The sequence below is a fragment of the Alligator mississippiensis genome, chromosome 1, assembly GCF_030867095.1.
Source record: "Alligator mississippiensis isolate rAllMis1 chromosome 1, rAllMis1, whole genome shotgun sequence".
Lineage (NCBI taxonomy): Eukaryota > Metazoa > Chordata > Crocodylia > Alligatoridae > Alligator > Alligator mississippiensis.
Genome location: NC_081824.1, coordinates 168172878 through 168187512, shown reverse-complemented (window position 1 = coordinate 168187512; position 14635 = coordinate 168172878). Strand labels below are relative to the sequence as shown.

Genomic DNA, 14635 nt, shown 5'->3' with positions numbered 1-14635 from the left:
TGATCTGTCTCTGAGAGTTGCCCCTTCTGACTTGCTATACAACAGTTTGGACAGGACTCCACAGCTCTTTACCTCATCTTTTTTTTTACCTTCTTCTGAAGCAAATAATACAGGCCGGCACTCAAAGCAGGCTACCCAGTTGGACTACCCATTAAGTTGTTCCAACACAGCAACTCCTGTCTCATTCCAAAATAACTACCATACTCATTATTATACAGAAAGTGCATGGATGTATGAAACAAGAAAGAAATGCAACCCTTTGGAAATAAAATGGATTCAGAAGGCCAGAGATATTTAGAAGACTTGGTCCATCTTATGCTTTTTTCCTTCTTCTGTATTTCCCTATTTCTGTTTTTTCTTTAAAAAAAAAGTTCCATCTCATTCATCTTAAAAAACAGAGAATAACATCAGTCAAAAGCATCTCTGTAAAGTTATTTGCAGTTTTGCAAGGATGCCTTCATAGATCTTCAACATTAGTATCGTTAAGTCAAATTATAGTACTCTTGACTTGTTCCCTAATATACCTAATAGCTCTGCTTATAGCTCTGTAGAGAACATAAAACACACATACACACCATAACACACACACCATAACACCCTTTCAAAATCATCCTGGTAAACACACTTTTTCCCTGCTAGAACTAGGACAAAACACAGTGCCCGATTTATTCTTGCAACACACAAAACAATGTTGTTACTAATGATGGGTCAGAAAAGCAGTCATTCTGAACACAAATGACTGTTTATCAATGATTTGAGAAAAATACACCCTCTCCCCCCCAAGTGCTTTTGCAAGAGGTTGAAAATGAAAATAGGAAAGCACTGGCAGTTAAAAAAAAAACAAAGAAAATCACTTACTGTAGTTGGTCCTGCAGAGGTATTCAACATAAACATCACCCTGCCTTGTCCAGCTGCCAAGTGCTAAAGCATGAAATGAGCAGCTGTTTCCTTCAAGCTGGGGCTGTGTGTCTTAACTAGTCACATGCCCCTTCTGATAAATCTCACTGCTGTGCCAGGAGGTCAGAATCTGAAGATCATTATTCCCCTTATTAGAAAAATCTTTTCATAACAGCAGCCTTTGCTAAAGCATTTGACTGGAACATGGAGCAACGTGTTCCATAACTTATAATAAATGATAAACACCAAACAGTAGATAAGCTTGAATCTGGAATGAGGGCAGCTGAAATGGAAAGTTAAACACATTCCCATTGATTGTTTCTCATCTGACGTACTACTGTATTTTAATTTGGCCTAAATGCTGGTAGTGGGACAATTCAAAGGCTGCATATCACTAATATCTTCTTCAAAAGCATGCTACACCTCCCTTTCAAAGACCACGGAAAATATGAGAGTTGGTTTGGGAATAGCTAGATTTGGAGGGCAGCATAGTATCTTTGGTGCTCTGGGAACAAAGTAATAGGTGCTTTATTAACTTTGCTGATAGACTTTATGATGGTTTAGTGTGTCTATTATACATAGCACAGAGGTGGGGTTCCATTGCACTTGGTGGTTCACAAACACATAGTGACAGACCTGCCCCAAAGAACCTACCATGTAAATAAAGGAGAGAGAAAAACAGTGGGGGAGAGGAAACATCATTATCCTCTTTTTATGGAGAGGCACTGAAGTTCAGGGAAATTGAGGGATTTTCAAAAGAATATCAGGGAGCTATGCACCCAAACCCTACTGCACTTCGGTGGGAGTTGGGCACCTAACTCCCTTGCAGTTGATTGGATATCACGGCTGAGGGGCAAGACTAGTAAAGACCTTCTGATGCCTGGATATGTAGATGGACACTTTATGGAGATTTCAGAAGAACCTATGTACTTAACTCCTAGTGTGGCCTTTGGTGGAAGAAAGGGAAAACAAACCAAACCAAAACAAAACTTGGCTTAAAATTATTTTTTCATTCAAAACATGATGCAGAAAAAGGTTCTGATATAATATCATAATTCACATAAAAGGGGAGGCAGAGTCAGGGCTAACTGCTTTGCTGAGACATGGCTTAACAGAGGCCCGGATGTGAAACCAAATCTTCCCATTTCCTCTCGATACCTGGGCCAATCAGATGGGAAGGGCAGCATTAACCCTTTTTATTTTGTTGTTCCCTTTGATCCTGGGTGATTCTGTGTCAGCTGGTTCCCTGGTTGAAGTTAATTTATACTAGCTATCCATAACACCAAGGGATCTTTCCCGGAGCCATATGCCTTTTTCCCAGTCACATCCCTTAGGAAGGGATGGGCCACCATAAAGCCTTCTGTGCTAATGGAATGGGACCTTCTGGTGGGTAGATCTGATGAGAATAGGGATGCTTTCAAAGTGGCCCCAAGAATATCATGGCCCTGGTCCACTAAGCAGGAGCCACTCATGGTTCAACAATTCTCTGAAAAGGAGTCATGAGGTAGTAAACAAATGACTATGCTTTTTCTTTAAGCAAGTGGATGACTTAAGTGACAGTGGCATTCAGATTTTGGGACATTATACTGTGACAGACAGGGTTTTAAATGCTTCAGTATTTTTTATTTCGCTTAGGGTAAATGTATCGGTATGTAAGAATTCTGAAGGAAATGGGAACCTTTGTCTCTTTAAAAGAAGGAGCTTTAAGGCCAGGGAGAATAAAGGTTAACTAATATCCACAAAGGACATCCTTCATCATGAACTACCTCCCAGGCTAGGTATAGACAGTCAAAAAGTGAAAGCTGAATCGATTCAGTCTTCACAGGTTAGTCTAAGCTGCACAGATTGAACCAATAAGCAAGTGAACTGACATTCACTTTTGATTCTGGAAATGTAGCCGCATGCCTGCAGTGACTCAGGGCAGAAGACAGCAAAGCGCAGAGGGGGGAGGGAAGGGGGGGCACTAGAGCAAGCTTCCCAGTTCAGCTGGAGCAGACAACTTGGGCCAATGCTAGCCCTGTGAGGGAGAAGTTTGTGAGGGAGGCACAAAGCATCCTGGGATGCTGGGGGGATTGTGAATTAACTTGAATCTGGAGGGGATCTGGGACAGAAGTTCAATGAATAGATCTAACCTAAATCAATGAAATCTAATACTACATCCATCCAGGTTTATCTTAAACCAGTTTTGGCTGTTTTGAAAGTGGTTTATGTGCAGTGAATGTCTGTTGTGTTACAGACTTGAACTGGTTTCCCATCACTTATACTGGTTTATGAGTAATTACTGTCCCTTGCCCTAGAGGGGAGGGCTCACAAATTGTTTAAAGAGACACTTCATGGATTTAACCACCCTCAGGGAGACATCGGGGAAAATGGAGACCACACTGTGTATCCAGGTTAGTCACTTCAATGAAGGATGCCATTAGGGAAAGCACGGGTGTGAGACTAGCATCCCGTAGCGGAGGCACTACTTTGGGTATGACAATCAGCCAGGCTTGTCAGACAAACCTCAAAACCATAACGAGAGGGGAAGAAGTCTTGAGAACAAGATAGCAGAAGAGACAGAAACCGCAAGACACATGAGGACAGCAAGCAGGGCCTTACGGACAGACAAAGGGGATGAGGGGTAGGGGACATGAGGTTAGGGAAGGGGAGATCAGAGAAGTGTATTTCCTTTCATTCATTGTAACTTAAACAGAGGCGAGGGTTGCAGAGTTTCATATTCACCATGTCCCACACAGCATTTCTTTTGTTTCAGCACAATCTTCTTAACAAATCCTGGGCCAGGTGCTTAGCTCTTGCTCTGTGCCCTTGGCACCATTCCCATAGAGCAAAAAGAACAGAATGCTACACAGAGGAATCCCCAGATGGTACAACACTGAAGCAGTGGACTTAAATGAGACTTGAGGCAACAGCTGGGGATTTCCATAGCATAGCAATAATATTTCAGCAGACATGTCAAACTCTTTTAATCTCCTCTCAAAAGATGGGTTCCCCATACCCTGCTCTGTACCTGTTTTAGCTGAAATTCATCTGTACACAACATTCCAAGTGGGCTCTTACCAAGGCCTTGTACAGTGGTGTTAATGCTTCTGTCTCTGCTAAAAATACACACTAGAATTGGGTTTAGCCTTTTCAAAAACAATTGTAATGAATTCATTTGCTATTAATAACAGCTGACAATGTACAAATCATGTAGAAATGTCATATTAAAAGACTGACTTAGGTCAACACAAGTAAATACATGATAAGTTCAAGCTGCCCTTTTGCCATTATCTTACTGTTTTGTGCCTAAGAATTACAACCCATGCAATATCAGACTAAACACCATTACGTAACCATGCAACACATCAGGCACTGCTATTTCATTTTGAATCACGAAAGAAAAGTCTCAGCCTTCATTCTGGTTATCCTTGTTTTTTATGGGGCTTCTCAAACTCTAGATATTCTAGGGGAAAAATATTTTTTGTAAGAGAAAAGCAAGATATATTTGCTGAAAAGTAAATAGAGACAGGAAATAGCCGCAAATAAATGTGCTTCATTAAGGATGGCTCTTCCTTTTCTTTCTACCTGGACATGGACAGAAGGTTCACTGAAAAGAAGGGGGTGGGGTGGGGTAGGCTATGCAAAAGGAACGGCTGGGACTGAAAGGTGTACAATATATATTATCTCCCTTCTCCCCCAGAAAAGCCAGGAGGGATTACACAGAAAAGTGAGTCTAGCCCAAGATTAGTTTAAAGTTTGCTTAGGCCCCTTCTTCCATGTTGTGGAGGGCACTCTGCCTTTGAGGTATTCTGAGTGCAGGCAGGTGAAGCCCTATCAGCTCAGCTCTACTGCACTCATCAACTGTGTGGGAAGGGAAGTTGCAGCAGGACAGAAGGTGGTATGGAAGTAATGGTACCTGGTAGTGTACATACACAAAGTGGCAGTAGTCAGGAAAGTCTCTACTCTGATGAAGCAAGCTTTGATGATGGCAAAGAGCTTTGTTTTTAGGGTGGGACTCAGTGGGAGGAAGTTAAGAGGGGACAGGTTAAATGGAAAGAAAACTGAAGGGAGAGAGGACATTGAAGGAATGGGTAACAGGGACAAGTGAGGCAGAAGAGTATGGTGAAGTAGGACACATGGAATGAGGCTGAGGGGAAGAGCCCATGAGAGGGTATACCAAAAGACACTGGAGCAAACAGCCAGATCCTCCCTGCAGGCTCTTTTCCAAAGGTCACAGGAAAGGGAGTCACAGCATGGGTCCTAGTGCCCTAAATGAAGCACTGCCTTGCACAGTTCTGAGTCTAGAGCATGATGGAGGGCAGGTGTGACCCAGCTGGAGGCTGGAATTGGCTCTAAGAAATATCTGTACAATGTCATGGCAGTCAGCTAGCTTGCACAGGTGGAAAGGTTGGCAACTTAATTCTGTTGGTGTTGCAGAAGGCAGAGAATCTATCTGTGTTAACCTTAATTATTTTGCCTCTGCAGAAGTAACAGAAATATAAAAACAGTAAAAGCTTATTCTGCAGCTTGATCCTGTATAGTACTGAATGCCCAGAATTCTCATGAGCTCAGCACCTTCCAGAGTCACTAAAGTTCACAGATACTGCTCTGTAGAGCCTTCATGCCAAATAAGTCTCACTGTATTCTGAAGGCTCAAGAGGCCTTAGTGCCAGTCCTCTGCCTAGGAACTGAGCTCTTCTGCGAAAAGCTGCCAGTGGGCACGCATTTACTCCGGCTTACATTTACTGTACAGTAAGGAGGAATAAGTCAGCATCTACACGTGCAGGACTTAAAGCGCATTAATGCTGCGTGGACTGACTTGGGACTACAGTCAGTCCCAAGTCAGTCCGCACACACAGTGTTACTGCGCAGTAAGGCATCTATGCATGCATTACTCTGCAGTAACTAATCGGACATAAATGTGCTACCTGCATCATGCAGGTATCAAATTTACAGTGAAGTTGGTGTAAGTCGCCATATTTACTGAGCAGTGCAGGTGTGCATGTGTAGACATGCACCCATACGGCTCAGTAATTTTGGTTATTGTGTAATAAATACGCACGTGTAGATGCACCCAGTTTTACCTAGTCACCATTTAGAACAGAACCACTCTTTTATGGTAATGCACACATGAGAAAGGCTGTGGGATCCATTCACTGTCCTTCTGGGTTTTTAAGACAGGCATTTAGCCCAGCTCCTGATTCATCATCTACCCCTGTGCTACACTTATCATGTCTATCTAGCATTTTTTAAAAGCCCCGACCTCTGTAGCACACAGACTATAAATATTTAATCACAAAAGAACTTTGCAAGGAGACTTTTTCCTACAATTATTCCAGAACAAGAGCAAGCATCTGTGCACACCCAAATGCAAGGTTAAAAAGCTAAAGTCAAGCAAAGGGTACTGATAACTTTAAAAAACAAGTCACAAAGAACTAAAGAAAATGGAAAAGTTGTACTTTCCTTTTGATTCATTTTGCGGGTCAAGAAGTCATTCACTGTATGTTGAGACTGTATAAATAAATAATAATGAGAGAGGAAAACCTCTCCTTTTTCAATATTTTATTGCTTGTTGTTACTGTTGTTTATTTTAACTGCTAAACACACAATATCTAAAAAATGTCTGAAACATCTTTGAGCTGTAATAGCTTTGTGCTATTTCATTAGTCATATAACTTGTTGTTATTAATAATAAACTAATCACTGATTCTTTGGCAGCTCTGTATAGAACATGGCACTATTTTGTGAGTTATTGGCATTTGTGTAATGGCTGTTTTGAGCTGTCTGGGGATTTTTAGAAACTTAATTTTCCATAATTTTTCCAATCCACATCATTTTGCAGTTTTTATGATAATAAACCAGAGTGGTATTTGATGTAAGTGAACATACTGATGGTGGAATGACATCAGTTTACCCCAGCTGAGGATCTTGTCCATTACCTCCATGTCTTGACTTGTACCACAACCATTTAACAGCAGTCTTAGGACTATGTGAAATTCCCAGCTGTTAAAGCATGCTAACCTTGCTGATCTACCTCATAGTCCAAGTAATACAGATCCTTCTTCATTAGCAGCAGAACTGAATGAAAGCAGACAATGGGAGTCATCACCAGACATGAGGTTTTATACACATCTAGGTGTGATTAAATTGTCTACTATAAATACCCCACCAGCTCTCACATTAAGTTGTCAGCTGAAGGGGAGCTGAAGGACATGAGAGAGAGGCAATCTTGCTGGAAATCTTGTAGCCTGGGGCTATTGGCTTTACCACATGTGAAGTCAGTGTGAAACTATAAGCTATAGCAATGGTGTGAACTCCAAGCATGAACAAACATTTTGAATTCTCCAAAGCAACACTTTTGGCACCAGGGGGCGCTAAGTTACTGCAAATGCACCATAGTCCTCTAAGGAAAAATGCTATAGTCTTACTACAAGGTTAAGGCTGAGAAATTGAATTCGCAGAAGTCCTGAGATGTTGAGTTGAAGTCAGCCAGTCACCTTCCACCTTTGCCCCTTGACATATATCCTCCTCACACTGTAAACTATTTTTCAATTAATTATCCATGAACCTGGTAGCGCTGCCTAGAGAAAAGTTTGCTCCACATTTTCCATTAAGACTCTGCTTTCAGTTTTACAGACTTACCCAAATGTAACTGTTTGAGCAGAACTTTTCCATTCTGGAGATTTCTCTCCTGTTGTTTTCTTTTCTTTTTTTTTTTAATTCAAGGTAAGAATCTTCTGCTTTTTGGGAGGATGATGAGCACACTGCTTTGCCAAGTCCATAAACTCTGATAGCTGCTTAATTGAGAAGCTGTAGCATCTCTGTGCTTTGGAAAGCTGGCAGAGGAGCTGCCTGGTGGCGAGGGTGTGCTCTTTGCTGTCTCTGTGATAAGTCACCCACAACTGGCCAAAGTTTAAGCTTCTGAAGAAATCTGCTCATCATTGGGAGCCTGTCAGGCAGATCAGTTTTGAGGAGTCACCCCTCACTTCCCCAAGGGCTGCACGGGCCCTTGTCTCCACAGAGCGGCTCATTATACACCCTAAGGCTGAACAGGACTTTTCCTCTAATTCTCCCAGCAACTGGAGGTGGCTTTACAGAGAAGGGTGTGTATGTCCGCTGTGCTCTCAGAGCACTTCCTGCTAACACCCAGGAAGGGCAAAGGAGAAGGCAGAAGCAGTATGAGTGCAGTGTGGAAGAAGGGGTGGGGGGGGGCAGAAAGGACTTGAGAGGAGCAGGACAACCAGTGTGGGAACAGGTTGGCTGGGAGTAGGCAGTGGGAAGACAGAAAAGCTGAGGCAGCTATGCACCATTAGGGTGGCCATTGGTCCTGTTTTCTACTGGACCGCCCTGTTTTTAAACACTTTGTCCCCTGTCCATTTCTGAATGAGGAATGGACTGCAAAAATTCCTGTTTTTCAGTTCATTAGTGAAAATACATGTCAATCATTTGTCCTCATGATTCTATTGGCTGTGCCCAGAGGCAGGGCAGTACACAGCCAGGAGGAGCAGGGTTCAGAGCCAGCCAGGGAGGAAGGGAGGGAGGGAAGGAAGTGGCTTTTTTGTGGCGGTCTTGCCCCTTGCTGCTGATTGGTCAAGGGGCCCTGTGGCCCCACTTCTGACTACTGATTGGCTGAGGACGTTGTGGCCCCACCCATCACCACTGATTGGCTGAGGGGGCTGGTGGTTCACCCCCTCATCCCCTACAAGGAGATGTCCTGTATTCCTGGGATGAGTCAGTGGCCACCCTATGGAGGGTATGTCTATACAGCACCAGGCAGCACCATACAGACACCCTATGTTAGCTCTGCTCCTACCAGCTCTGTAACCAGAAGCAGTCTAGCCTCAATAGCTCACACTATGTGTGAGCTAATAAACTCCAGGAGGCTGAGAACAGGGGTAGGTGGGAACATGGGAGGCGGGAGTTTTAGGTGAAGGGCGGATGTAATAGGAAGGAGTTGGGAGAGGGGGGTAGGAACAAGTCACATAAACAGTCTTCCTTTAGGTGGCCTCTAATTACCGTGTCCTCAATTTAAGACCCTTGGTCTGACTTGCCAAAGTAATGGGCACTGTCGCTGCAAATCAATGAGAGCTGTACTTTGAACAGAGGGATCAGACTGGTAGTTTGGCTCCTCAAAGTCACAAATTCATTGCCCAGCATTAGTGCACAGTTTTATTATTTATTTATTCCACTTGACTGTCATATCTCTGCACCTCAATTCCCCAGTTTTAAAATGGGGCTTATAATGCCCTTTAATCTTATGGAGGTTGTGACAGTAAAGTCACTCATGCTTATGAAGTGTTCAGATACTACAGTGAGAACAGGATATACAGTATTTACTCGAATAAAAGTCAACCCTGAATTTAAGATGACCCCCCCCACCAATAACTAGATTCTATATTTAGAAAATGTATAAATTTGTTATAATTTTCCAGATATGGACTCTAATGATTAGAGGGTTGCCTTAGATTTGTCCCTCTCCCACTGCTCCAGCAGGGTAAATAGTGGCTGGAGGTGTTGGGCTGCTGAAGGGGTCAGGCATCCCTTTTACCCTGTACCCCTCCCATTTCTTCCTCCTGCAGCTGTCCTATCCTGTTCCACGCCCCCCCGTTACTGGCATCCCCCTACCCCTAGCCCACTACAATCTCTACCCCTTCCCTTCCTTTCCCCACTTAATGTCAAACACTGCTTGGGCTCTGTTCCTTCCCAGAGCACATGGAAGCTTAGCCCTTCTCAGGCCATGTAGTAGTGTCAGCGCTACTGAGTGGCTGGGCAGGGGACAGAGTTTCCATGTACTCTGTGCTTCGAAGGGAACCGAGCCATAGCTGGAGCCAGAGCCGGAGCCGAGCCACACCTGACAATAAGGAGGGGGCAGGGAAAGAGGGGAAGAAACTGCCAAGAGCAAGTGCTGGGGGAGGCAGGAGGTTGCTGTGGGTCTGACTCTGGCCCCAAACAGGACTCAGGGCCAGAGTCAGAGCCACAACAATTGCCTGCTGCCCCCTCCACTTTGCAAATCTAAGACAAGGGACTTTTTTCCCCATGCTGGGTTGGGGGGAACCTCATTTTAGGTTTGAGTAAATATAATAAATGCCTCATAGGCAATTAATGGTTTTGTGTTGAGTACCGGGTTTGGGTACTGCACAGTATGTAAAGGTTGGGTTCAGCTATTGAATAAGGAGGATAAAAAGAGATAGTTAAATAACAACTCATTTACTGAGTCAGGTAGGGGCTCTGTGACAAAAATAGTATATGGCCATGTAATTAAAGGCTGTGTCCTACTGTATATGTACAGGGGAGGTCAAATTAAGGTTGCAGAAGCAGCCTTAATGCTGTCATTTCCTGATTTACCTTTGACTCTGCAACCTTCTGGAGGTTTCAGAGCAATATCCATATTACTGGAGCACTGCTTTCTCTAAACACATGTGTTTAGATGATATGAGATCCAGGGGTGTTGGGGAAGGGCTTCTGATGCTCCCTGCTGTGCAGGGAGAAAATGCTTGCTGCGTTGCCTCTGTAGTGGTTCCTCTTCCCTGTATTTCAGTCACAGTCTGGGGGCCAGTATGGTGTTGGGTGAGGGGTCCTTTGTACCCCACTGGAGTAGACTGGGATCACTCACATGCTTCTGTGTCATCCAGGTAAGTTCCAGGTGCAATATGGCACATTCGTGTGTTTTTGAAGGTTTGAGACTCACCCTCAGCTGACATAAATCAGCCCAGCGCTGTTGGAACCAGCCAGTCAGATTCTTCAGTGATGTAAAATGAGGAGATAGGATGGCTTTTGAGACCACCGCTAGAACACTACATCCACATCTGGGGCCCATGCTTCAGAATGAATGTGGGGAAAATGGGAAAGGGGTCTAAAGAGAACTTAAAAACGATCAGAAGTCTGGAAAATGAGCTTAATGCTTGTTTATGCAGGGAACTAGCCCCAAATAATTATTCCACAATAGCTACTGGTATTAACCAGGGGTAGAGCCAAAAAATCTCAAACTAGAAATCAGCTGCACATTTTAACAACAAAGGTAATCACTTTCAGAATAGAGCAGTGGTGAATAAACCAAGAGGGGTGTGTCTCCAACAGGTGTGCTACACTTCACACAGAAGATCTGGGACTGATGCAGAGATTCCTGGGTGAACACCGTTAGCCCGTGCTATGTAGGAGGTCACACTAGCTAATCATAATGGTCCCTGTTGGACTTGACAACTATGAATCTCTAAAAATTGAAGAAGTGCACATGTCCCACTGAACTCTAACAGAAGTAGGTTACTTAATTCCCAAGAGGCTTGGTCTGCACTACAAAGTTCTGCCAGCATAGCTGTGCCAGCTAGCAGAGTGAAAAAAATCCTCTGACCCCCACAGGGAAACAGCTATGTTGACAAGAGTGCCTTATCAATGTAGCCGGAGTCATTTGGGGAAGTGGTGTTGCTATGCAGGCAGGAAAGTTATAAGGCGCTGTCAGCACCCTGTTTTGCTGTCTTTTGTTGGCTTCCCACTAGGAGTCTTTGGTGACATAAATACGCCAGTTACAAAAAAATGCCCTAATTAGACCTCTGTGGAAACATCACGCCTAGTCACATGGAGTCTAATTCTCTATTGCTCTCTGTCATATGAAGCCATTGATGATAGTGTGAAGTGAGTGCCAAGTGGGTGTAATATGTTACTGTTCCGAAATAGCTTCAGCTGACATTTTTATGGGATAAAGTTATTTTGAAACAGGGCACTCTAATCCCAAACTAGTGGCATCTATGCAGGCTTGCATCAACATAACTGTGAGTGTTAATTCCTATCCATTGTCAATGCTCCTATTTGTGAATTCACAATTTGCTTTCCACACACCTTCGGCAATAGAACTCCTTGTGTTCAGGAAACATTTTTGCTAGAATCCTGATGGCCATCACACAGACTCTCATGAACACAGCCCAGACATGTTTTCTGGCAGGATTATATACTATGAGTTCACTATTCATTCTGATATTCTGAGCTAATGTATTTTAACATAATTTTTTTCAGAAGCAACTAGCCTCAGATAGGCTCCTTCTTTCCATTTTACAGTTTTAAACAATATTCTAATGAATGCTTTGCATTTGTGTAATGTTCATACATTTTAATCCTCATAACACCCTAGGAAATATTAATTATTTTATTTTGCCAATAGAGAACCCAGGGTACAAAGAATCTGAAAGCTGCCCAAGTTCATACAAAGAATCTGTGGTAGGGCTGGGAATAACATTCCTGGCTCCCAGTCTTGTGACATCCATAATAGTAGATATTCTGACAGTATCCTCCTTTCAGGGGGTTGGAAGTCTTTCAGTATATCGCATAGTGCTGAGCACTTTCACTCAATGGAAAAATATTTGATACATTACTAATTCAAACAGTTAACTTGAAAATAGTGCTTCTGTATTTTTCTCAGTCAGATACATTCAACAGTTTCCTCAGTGCAGTGTGATTAAAATCCAGTATAAATGATGCATAATCTTTATAAAGCATGGCCTTGTATTCCCTAATCAGCCCAGTGTCACTTGCTCTGATTGAGAGGTTCATAACATACCATCATAAGATGTTTATGTGATTCACCATATTGTTAATTATCCAGCTCAAAGAGCTTTCCCACAACATGGCTGCACTACATGATAACAAGTTATTTATAACCTTTTGCATTATACATAAGCAGGTGAAATGGTCTCTTTGGTTCTGTTAATCTTTATGTAAGTTCTAGCAACCATAGCATCGCAACAGCTCCTGATGCCCATCTGTGCAGTGAGATGGATATGGGCAACATGCCCGATGTTCCTTATTTTACCAACAGAGAAGCCGGGGAACAAAGATGTAATTATCACAAATGATACAGGCACTGCAATATAAAAAAATCCATTTACAATAAGTTTACAAGACAGGGTAATAAGCTTTTGCTTATTAACAACCCTGATTAAGAAAGGGGCAAAAAATGAGGGATGGTTTAAAAAGCTGAATAATTTGTGTGAATGACATCACAAAATTGACTTTTTGAAAATTTGCTGCCAGGCCCACAGAAAGCACTTGACTCCTGATGGAGTCAGGGAATCTAAGGAGCACCCTTAGAAAAAGGCTTTTACACAGCTTTTACTGCAATGCTTGCCATTTCTATATGTGGTTAAGAATGAAGTCTCATCACCTGTGGCATCCCACTCCATAGTCCCTCCAGACCAAATGCCCTGTTTGCAAAACTCTGTGGGTAGAAGCACACATCACCTTTTATCATCTTTGTGCCACCATAAAAAATTTTATGGTGGCACAAAGCCGTAGCAAATAGACATCTATACCTTTTGATGTGCCACAGTGTGGCTGCCACCAAAAGTAGTAATACATTGTGTTGCTTTATTATGATGGGTGTCTGTTTGCTTTATGGTAGGAGAATGTGGGCATCCTGGAATAGCTTGGACTGTCCTGCTGCCCCAGGCAAGTGCTTCCTGAGCTCGAGGGGCCCAGTCTTGTGCGCCCTGGGAATTCTTGCGCAGTATTGGGCTCTGCAAATCCAGGGGATGCATGCTTGGCTTTTCCTGCTTCCAGAGATGCACCCCAGGCAATCTATGGGACATGTTTCTGGAAGACTGCTGGGGGAGTTTCTCTTCAAGCAGAAACCCTGACTTCCCCACTTCCAGAGACTCAGGCCAGAGATTGTGGGGGTACATCTCTGGAAATTAGGAAAATCAGGACACTCTGTTGTGGTACATGGTCCAGTGTTTGTGGCTGCCAACCAGCTGATTGGCAGCAGCAGCCGTGGGACTGGACTGTAGTGTTCAGCTCACTTTTGTGTGGTCCTGGAGCTGAGACCTCCATCAGTCCAAAGTTCTGCTTTCCCACATTTCTGAACTGGTCAAGAATACTTCAAAGTTCAGTTGATTTTGGATGCCCGCTCTCTATTTATCTGCATTATTTTTCATTTTCTCAAATTAAAATGACCTGCATTTATAAAACATAAATGTTATTGTGCATTAGCTTGCCAATTAATACAAATTCTGTAATCCACCTTGAAAGAGGATTTGCTTCATTGCAGATTTAGTGCAGACTAACATTGGTCTGAAAGCATCTGTATGTGGTACCAGCTGGCAGTCCTCCAACTGCCATCCTACAGTGCTTTGCATTATATATTTGCAACCATCCTGTTTGTTTACATATATGCTTTCCTTTGCTCTGGATTCACCTTGTCCATGTGTCACTTCCCCATTTCAATGCTCACCATTTCAGCATGAAGCTAAGCTCTGTTCATTTGTGCCTCTGCACTCCATCTATATGTGCGATTAATTGAAAGCAATAAACTCCAGCACATATTGTGCTGGAGTTTAGTGCTCCTGGGTGCCATGTTTACATGTGCGCCCAGGACTGCATCACATTGAGCAGGGTTGGAGCAGCCCCAGCTGGCAGCTCAATATACTGTAGAAGAGCTGGCTGGAGCACAAGAGTGCTCCAGTGGCGGGGCTAGCTGGCAGGCAGCCCTCACACTGAAGTACCCTCATGCCCCAGCCAGCCCCGTCAGTGTCTACAGGTGCATTGCTGCATAGTAAATAATGTCTCCACAGGATAATACTTTTATTTAAAAGTACTAACCTACGGTGGTGTTTATTAGTTTACTGTGACCTACTAGGGTTGCACGTGCAGACATGAAGACTTTATTGTGGAGCTAATTACTTAGCTCCACACTAAACATCTTGTGTAGATGCACCCCTTGAGATGCATACCAGCATTATAGTAGAGCCGTGTGACACCATGCCTCATGCAA

At 43.3% G+C, this 14635-nt stretch overlaps 1 protein-coding gene across 3 annotated transcripts in view; it reads right to left on the bottom strand.

Moving 5' to 3' along the window:
* RASGRP3 (RAS guanyl releasing protein 3) overlaps window positions 1-14635 on the bottom strand; it is a 113682-nt gene that overhangs the window by 90075 nt on the left and 8972 nt on the right. The window contains exon 1 of one of the 3 annotated variants that reach the window (XM_019500643.2): window positions 859-978. The exons of 1 other annotated variant lie outside the window; for it this stretch is intronic. The gene's annotated coding sequence lies outside the window, so the exon portion shown is untranslated. Of the gene's footprint in view, window positions 1-858; window positions 979-14635 lie in introns of those variants that run through there. One more of the 3 variants, XM_019500639.2, reaches the window with a different exon arrangement.